The following is a 7,539-nucleotide window of genomic DNA, read 5'->3' as shown; positions in this document are numbered from 1 at the left end:
AGGGGAGTCTCTCTCTCTGTCAAATAAATAAATAAAATATTAAAAAAAAAAAAAGCAATGTACAATCAGTCCTCTGCCACATTGTAGAACTTTAGGGATACTTGCTCCAACCAACTGCTGTCACCTTTACTGTTCCAGCTTTTAAATCCCGAGTCAAATGCCAAAAACCAAAACAAACACGCCCCCCAATCCAAAATCAAAACCCAAACAAAACAAATTAAAATAAGCTAACAAACAAAGAAATCCATGCCAATCTCATCTCGTTTTCTGCACAAGTTAAGTTTTATCCAAAAAGGGTGTAAGGCAATGAGTCCACCTAGAAGTACCTGCAGTGGATGATGGAGGGATGGGACTCGTCGTACTCCTGTTTGCTTCCTGATCCGCATCTGCTGGAAGGTGGACAGCGAGGCCAGGATGGAGCCGCCAATCCACACAGAGTACTTGTACTCAGGCCATGGGATGATCTTGATCTTCATGGTGTTGGGCGACAGGGTGGTGGTCTCTTGCATCTTATCAGCAATGCCGGGGGACATGGTGGTGCCCCCTGATAGCCCCACGTTGATTTTGAGGTCTTTGTGGTTGTCAAGGTCACACTTCATGTTGGAGTTGAAGGTATTCTGAGGATGCCACAGGATCCCGTGTCCAGAAAGGGAGACTGGAGGAGGACCTCGGGGCAGCAGAACCGATGGTGATGCCAATGGTGATGTCCTGCCCATCTGTCAGCTCACAGCTTCTCCAGGGAGGAGCTGGAGGCTGTGGTGGCTATCTCCTGCTCAAAGTCCTGGGCAACATAACATAGCTTCTTCTTGATGTCACACATGATTTCCCACTCAGCAGTGATGGTGGTGAACCTGTATCCACTCAGCAGCATGTGGGGTTCCTCAGAGGCCACACGCAGCTTGTTGTAGGAGGTGTGGTGCCAGATCTTTTCCATGTCATGTTTGATGGGGTGTCATGTTTGATGCCCCTCTTGCTCTGAGTCTCGTTGCCCATGTGGGAGTCCTTCTGGCCCAGGCCTACCATAACGTCCTGGGGCCAGGTTTGCCCCATGATAGAGGGGAAGGCTGCCTGGGGAGTGTTGTGATGGGCAAAGTCGGCCTTGCATGTGTGGGAGCTGTTGTTGACCCTGAGTGCAACATATCTTCATCCATGGTGAAGTGGTGGTAGTGCAGACCCATGAGAGCTAGGGGGCCTTTTTTTGCAGGAAGGACGCAGTCTCTGGGGTGGTGAGTTCTGTTTCCTTGATTCTGAATAACATAGCCTTTAAATTTCATTGACATCTTTCTTCTAAAAGTAAGTATTCTCTATCAACCTCAACACCATTATCACTTAGGAGAAGTAATAATATCTTCCTAATATCATCTACTACTCCAGTTCCTATTAGTGTTTCCTCACTTGTCTCCAAAGTGCTTTTTATAGTGATCTCTTCAAAGTAATGCAATCAATGTTAAATCATTTTTTGATTATTATGTCTTTTCTTTTCTCTTCTTTTCTTTTTTTAAAGCTTATCTTAATCTGGAACAATTCCAGGATTTTTTTTTCCCTCTATGACATTGACTTTTTGAGGGCCCAAAGTTGTCTTCTAGAATTTTCCACATTCTAGATTTTTTCTGATTTTTTTTCCTCTTGGTGCTGCTGGACTTATTCCTAAACTTCTTTCATTATTTCATAATATGGAAGTTAGGTATAAAAGCTTGACTAAATTCAAGTCAAAATTTTTTGGCAAGAATGCTTTTTGGATGTTATTTATTTCATATTGTGTCATACCAGGAAACAGCATGAGTGAAATATTTAATCATTTAGGTAAGATTATGACTATTAGATCTTTTTATTTTTAATGACTGCTAAATCTTATAAGCAGTCAATAATAAGGGCAGTTACCACTTTTGCATTTGTTTTTGGCAATTTTGTAGCCCTGTATGATAACTAACTGAATGTTAATATTATATTTCTATGACATTTTAAGCTTATGTTTTATATGTATAGCTTAGTGACCTATGTTATTTCTATAGAATGCTATCTTGCAAATTGTACATGTTCTGGAGTATTCATGAAATGAATGGCCAGCCATGAGTTTTATAGTAGTGTGATTGCTTGTTCTTATATCCTAGTTCTTCTTTTACTGATCTCTTTTTTGCTAATCTCCTTTACTCTTAGCCTTTACATCCAGGAAAAAACAAAACAAAAAATGAAATAGGAATGGTTAGATCTAAAGTCATCTTTTTTCTGCCCATTCATATTCATTGACTCAATATGTTTGAAAATGAACTCATCTTTCCTACCAAACTTGCTCTTCTCCTTTTATTGCTTAATATGGTGGTTAGCATCATTCAATGGCACCAACTCCCAGCTGAGCATGCATCTTTGACCCCTGACTGTTACTCACACCCCTTATCCAATTACTCCTCAAGGTGTGTCCATTCTGCCTTCCTGGCTGTGTCTTTCTCAATAACTTGAATATTAACCCCATTACTCAAGTTCAGTTTTTCACCAACCCTTAAATAAACTACTTCAGAAACTGCCCTCCCTGCTTCCAGGCTCACACCCTCAAATCTTTCTTCTACATTACTTCCAGAAAGTTCATTCTGATATGCAGACTTTCTCATTTCATTTTCCTGCTTAAAGTATTTTAATTGCTCTCCATCACCTACAGGATGCAAGGCCCTCCATGTCAAGGTGCTGTTCAGCTCTCCAGTGTCTCATCTTGAGGCTCTGCTTCTTGCACCCTGACCCCCTACACTAGCCCTCACATGTCACGACTCTACAACAGGCTATGCGTGTTTATCGACACACTTGTATCTGCATTGTTTCCACCTGGTTACCTCTGCTGATGCTTCAATCTCAGCTAAAGATCTGTCTTTACGTGAATCCTTCCATGATGCTCTCCGACAAAGTATTCTTGAATCCCAGTACCTAGCTCAGTGCTGGTACAAGGAAGAGAGCCGTAGTTTCCTCCAGCCCACTGAAGGGGGTATTCAGCCACACTTCTCCCTCCAGCCCTCCAAAGGCTTTCCCTGATCCATCCTTCCTCCTAAATTAGCCTCCATCCCCATTAATTACTCTCTCAGCAAAACTTTCCTGATTTGTCTAGACTCATGATGGCTACATGGATATATAAAGATACTAAAAATATTAAAAAACATATCACAAAGGTGAAGACTCAAGGCTTGAAGCAAAGATCCTCAGGCCAGCATCAGGGCTCTGGCCTAGACCCATAGAGAAAGGCTGGGGACAGAAGTTTAGTGAGGTCACAGAAATGATCAGGCCAGGTATGTCATCGCCAGGATTCAAGTCAAGGGCCAAAATCCAAATCAGGACATAGGAACCACAGCAGGGCTCAAGCCTGGAAAAAGTAGCCACAAGAATCTCACCGTGTTGTTCTTTTCATCTCACCTTTGGGACTGGGAGGTCAATGATGAGTCTAGAAGTTTGTAGTTTGTGACATCACAAAATAGGCCTGATAATAGTTGTATAAGAAGGAAGAGTGGGCATCAGTCTTAAATTCTGGTACATTAAGTAACCATTTCTTTTTCTTGAATGAATCACTCTGTGTTTTTCTGCATCATTTTCTGCATCATAGGCAAATGAAAAACAGGGACCTAAGAAAGAATAAAAATAAACCAATGTTTAATTTTAACAAGGCCAATTCAGAAGAATGCAAACTACTGCGTGAATCTGGGTAGGAGAAGGAAAAATGTCTTAAAAGATGACTATACAAAGAATGATAAAAATAGCAGTAGAATGTATGGGAAAATGTTACCCATGAAAAAGGAAAAAAAAAAAAGCACTATCTCTTAACTTCCTTACTTGCTTGGTATTTGGTAATCATGTCATTCTTCTTCCTAAAATCTTCCAATGTTTTCCTAATGCATTTGGAACAAAACCCCAAATCCTTACTATGACCTGCAAAGTCCTGGGCTCTGGCTCCTATTGACATTTCCAGCTGCATCTCACAACTCTCTTGTCTGTCACTGGGTTCTAAGCACATAGGCCTTTCTACTGGTTTCCAAAGACACTGAGTCCCTTCTTTCCTTAGGGCCTTTTGCAGATATTTCACCTTTTTCCTGGCATGGTCCCCCTGCCCCTGATTTAGTGCCAGCTTCTTCTGGTTATACTTCTCCCCACAGCCCTCAAAAGACTTTCCCCGATCCCTCTTTCCATCTAAATTAGCCTCTATCCCCATTAATCTCTCTCCTAGCAAAATTTTCCTTTATTGCACTAATCAAAATTTGTAATCATTGCTTCATCTGGGAGGTCATTTATTTGATATTTGAGAGCCTCAGAAGTGTAGGAACCATGCCTTTTTTGCTTACAGCTAGGCAGTAGGAACTCAACAGTTAAGTATCTATCGAATGAAGACAGAAAGGGAAGATGAAAAAATGGACTGGTGCAATCATCTTTGCGACACAGGCTCCTATTTATCCCTCAATCTCTCGCACTATTATCTTTTCTTCATTAGTAACAGAGTCTCAATCTTGACTCAAACACACTCTTGACCAGAAGAAGACTACGTTTCCCCAGACTCCTATGCAGCATGTTATAGGTCTGTGACTAAGTACTGGTCAACAGAATCTAAGGGAAAGTAGCATTTGCAACTAATGAGAAAGATCTTTGGAGGGGAGTTGTATGTCTCATTCTTTGACCTCTCATCCTTTCTATTGGTTAGAGTAAAGACATGATGGTTGGAATGCCTGCAGCCAAAGTGACATGAGGTGGCATGCAAAGAGTAACATAGCACGAAGTAGAAGGACCCGGATCCCCAAGGATTTTGTGGAACAGAGCTGCCATATTAGGTTGGGACTATGGAACTGTGACAGCTGTACCTTAACCTAATGGGTAAGCACAGGTAAGGTGCTGTGGCACAGGGAATGGGGCTTAAGGAAATCTGAGCGGAGTTTTGAGAACATTGACATTAAAAGGTGGAAGGACATTCCATGGATAACATGCTCCATTCATATATACACTAAGCAATGAAGTAGCATGGTGTATTTAGTTAATGATAATTGGAACTCTAGGATCATCAATATACAAGAGCTAGAGCAAGAGCAGTTTATAAGTAAACAGTTTACAAAGCCAGATTATAAACACATAGAAGATTGAAATTGTGGCAGAGACTACTTCCAAAATCCATGCTCGCCTTCCTTCCCAACTCTGGTGTGATTATTCATAATTATGAAATATTTCCACTTCTCCTCCTTTTGTTTTTGTTGTTGTTGTGTTTTTTTGTTTTGTTTTGTTTTCTAGTGGGGGAAGGGAGGAACAGAGGGAGAAGGAGAGAAAGAATCTTAAGCAGGCTCCATGCCTGCTCCAGTGTGGAGCCAGACTCATGGCTCAATCTTACAATCCCGAGATCATGACCCAAGCTGAAATCAAGAGTTAGATGCTTAACCCACAGGGCCACCCTGTCCTCTCCATTTGATAAATGATAAAATTGCACTTTTTCTGTCCCTTTGTAGGTAGATTCACTATGTGACTTGCTTTAGCCAATAAAATATAAATTTTAAGAACTAGAGTATGATTCATGCTCTCTCTCTCTCTCTAGTATGATGACTGGAAATGTTTCTGATAGTGGTTTTGGGTTTCAGAGTGAAAACACCATGGATCAGAGCCCTAACAATCCAGGTTGGTTATGTCATGTGAGAGGAAAATAAGCCTTTGTTGTTTTAAGCCTTGAAGATTTTGATTGTTACTGCCGTTTTATTTAGAGTGGCAGTATACTTCGATGAGATAAGCTTTCCCAGGCTCTTTTGCAGCTAGGTGTTGTCAGATAACTGTCAGATAACTATTTGCTGCAAGATAACTGTTTGCTGCAAAGACAAGGATTGTCTTTAACTCCTGGGAAGACTGCATAAAGGAAGTCCCATAACTGGTGAGGACCCTTTTTGCCCTTCTGCTCGTCCTTTCTTCTGTCATCTGGAATTCAGGCAACAATCTCTGACATTCAGAGAAGAGACCATGAAACAATGCAATTTCTTATAAAACGAAACACGTGACTACTGTAGAACCCAGTAATTGTCCTCTTGGGCATTTATCCTAGAGAAATGAAAACTTATGTTCATGCGAACACCTGTCCATGAATGCTCAAAGGTGTTTTATTCATAATAGTAGAAAACTACAAACAACCTAGAATTTCAACAGGTGAATGGTTAACCAAATGGCACACACAGGTCTATACCGTGGAATACCACTTAGCAATACAAAGCAAACAAGCTCTTGATACATGAGACATGCAACAACCTGGGTGACTCTCCAGAGAATTTTGCCAAGTGATAAACCCCAAATGTAACCTACTACATGATTCCATTTATACAACATTCTCCAAGTGATAAAATTGTATATACAGGGAACAGATTAACGTTGCAACTTGTGCTGATGAAAATGTTCTCTATCTTTACTATTATCACTGTCAATATCCTGGTGTGAGATTCTACTATAGATTTACAAGATGTCACCATTGGGGAGAACTGGGTAAAGGGCACACAAGATCTCTGTATTAGTTTTTACAATTGCATGTGAATCTAAAATTATCTCAAAATTTTTCATTAAAAAACCAAAAAGAGTTAAGAAAGAAAAAAGAAAAACCCACTGAAGTCATCTTTCTCCCAGATGAGTTAAAAAAAGATGAGTTAGGCTGGAGTCTTTGGGCTATTGCTGGTTGGGGGATTCCTAACAGGAAGGGGGGTGAAATGATGGTGGTGAGAGCTGAGGAGGGGCGAGGAGGGTCAGCAGGAGTGGTCCTCAGAGCAGGGCAAGGGGGAAGCACTTACAGTCCTTTGAAGGGCTCACAAGGATACCCTCTGATGGAGTCAGAGGATTTTGAGGTAAGTTCAGCCAGAAAAGGGGTGGGAGCCAGCAGACAGAGGATCTCACGAGCAGCTACTTGTAAGAGGGCCCTCATCCCTTGTCAATTCCCACAGCAGAAGAGCTGGTGTAAGGTTCTCAATCTGGGCTGCTCATTACTATCACCTGGGAGCTTTTGAAAGTATTGCTACCCAGACCTCACCCTCAGACACCTCACCTTGAGTCTGATGGGCTCTAAGACCCATGTTACACTACCTGCCAAAGACATGATACAGGGCATCTCCCTTACAACGCCCCTTTCCCATTTGGGGTACCAGTCACCCATCAAAGATGAATGGTGAGCCAGAACCCAAGGTCTGCCTTCAAGACCAAGCCACTAGCCACGGGTTCCTGTGGCTTCTCTGCACTGAGTGGAGACATATGACAACACAGACAGAGGCAAAGAGATCGCAAGAAAAACATGATAAATGAAAGTCATACAGTGGGGAATGGGAGGATCGCCTGGAGGCTTGAAGGGCTTAGTTTGCATGCGCACAAGGAATGAGTTATTAGGGATAGCAACAATAGGGCTTTCTCAGAAATGGAAGATGCTTTTTACTAAACATTACTTAGAACAAATCTCATATCATACCTTAATGTTTACAAAGGAGACAGAGGGAGAGAGGGCAGGAAGGAACAGATTTCCCAGGGGAGGAAATTGCAACGAGAACAAGTAATCTGGATCAAGCCAGAGCATGT

The 7,539-nt window shown here is 41.7% G+C and overlaps 1 pseudogene across 1 annotated transcript in view; it reads right to left on the bottom strand.

Moving 5' to 3' along the window:
* The window catches only part of LOC308340270 (actin, cytoplasmic 1-like), a 10,938-nt pseudogene extending 10,004 nt beyond the window's left edge, over positions 1-934 (bottom strand). Inside the window, exon 1 of the transcript in view lies at positions 327-934. The product of the transcript in view is annotated as an actin, cytoplasmic 1-like (transcript). The remainder of the gene's footprint in view (positions 1-326) is intronic.
* Between the last annotated feature and the right edge of the window lie 6,605 nt (positions 935-7,539).

Source organism: Martes martes (assembly GCF_963455335.1).
Source record: "Martes martes genome assembly, chromosome: 3".
In the NCBI taxonomy this organism is placed as follows: domain Eukaryota; kingdom Metazoa; phylum Chordata; class Mammalia; order Carnivora; family Mustelidae; genus Martes; species Martes martes.
This window is presented reverse-complemented; position numbering and strand designations above follow the sequence as displayed.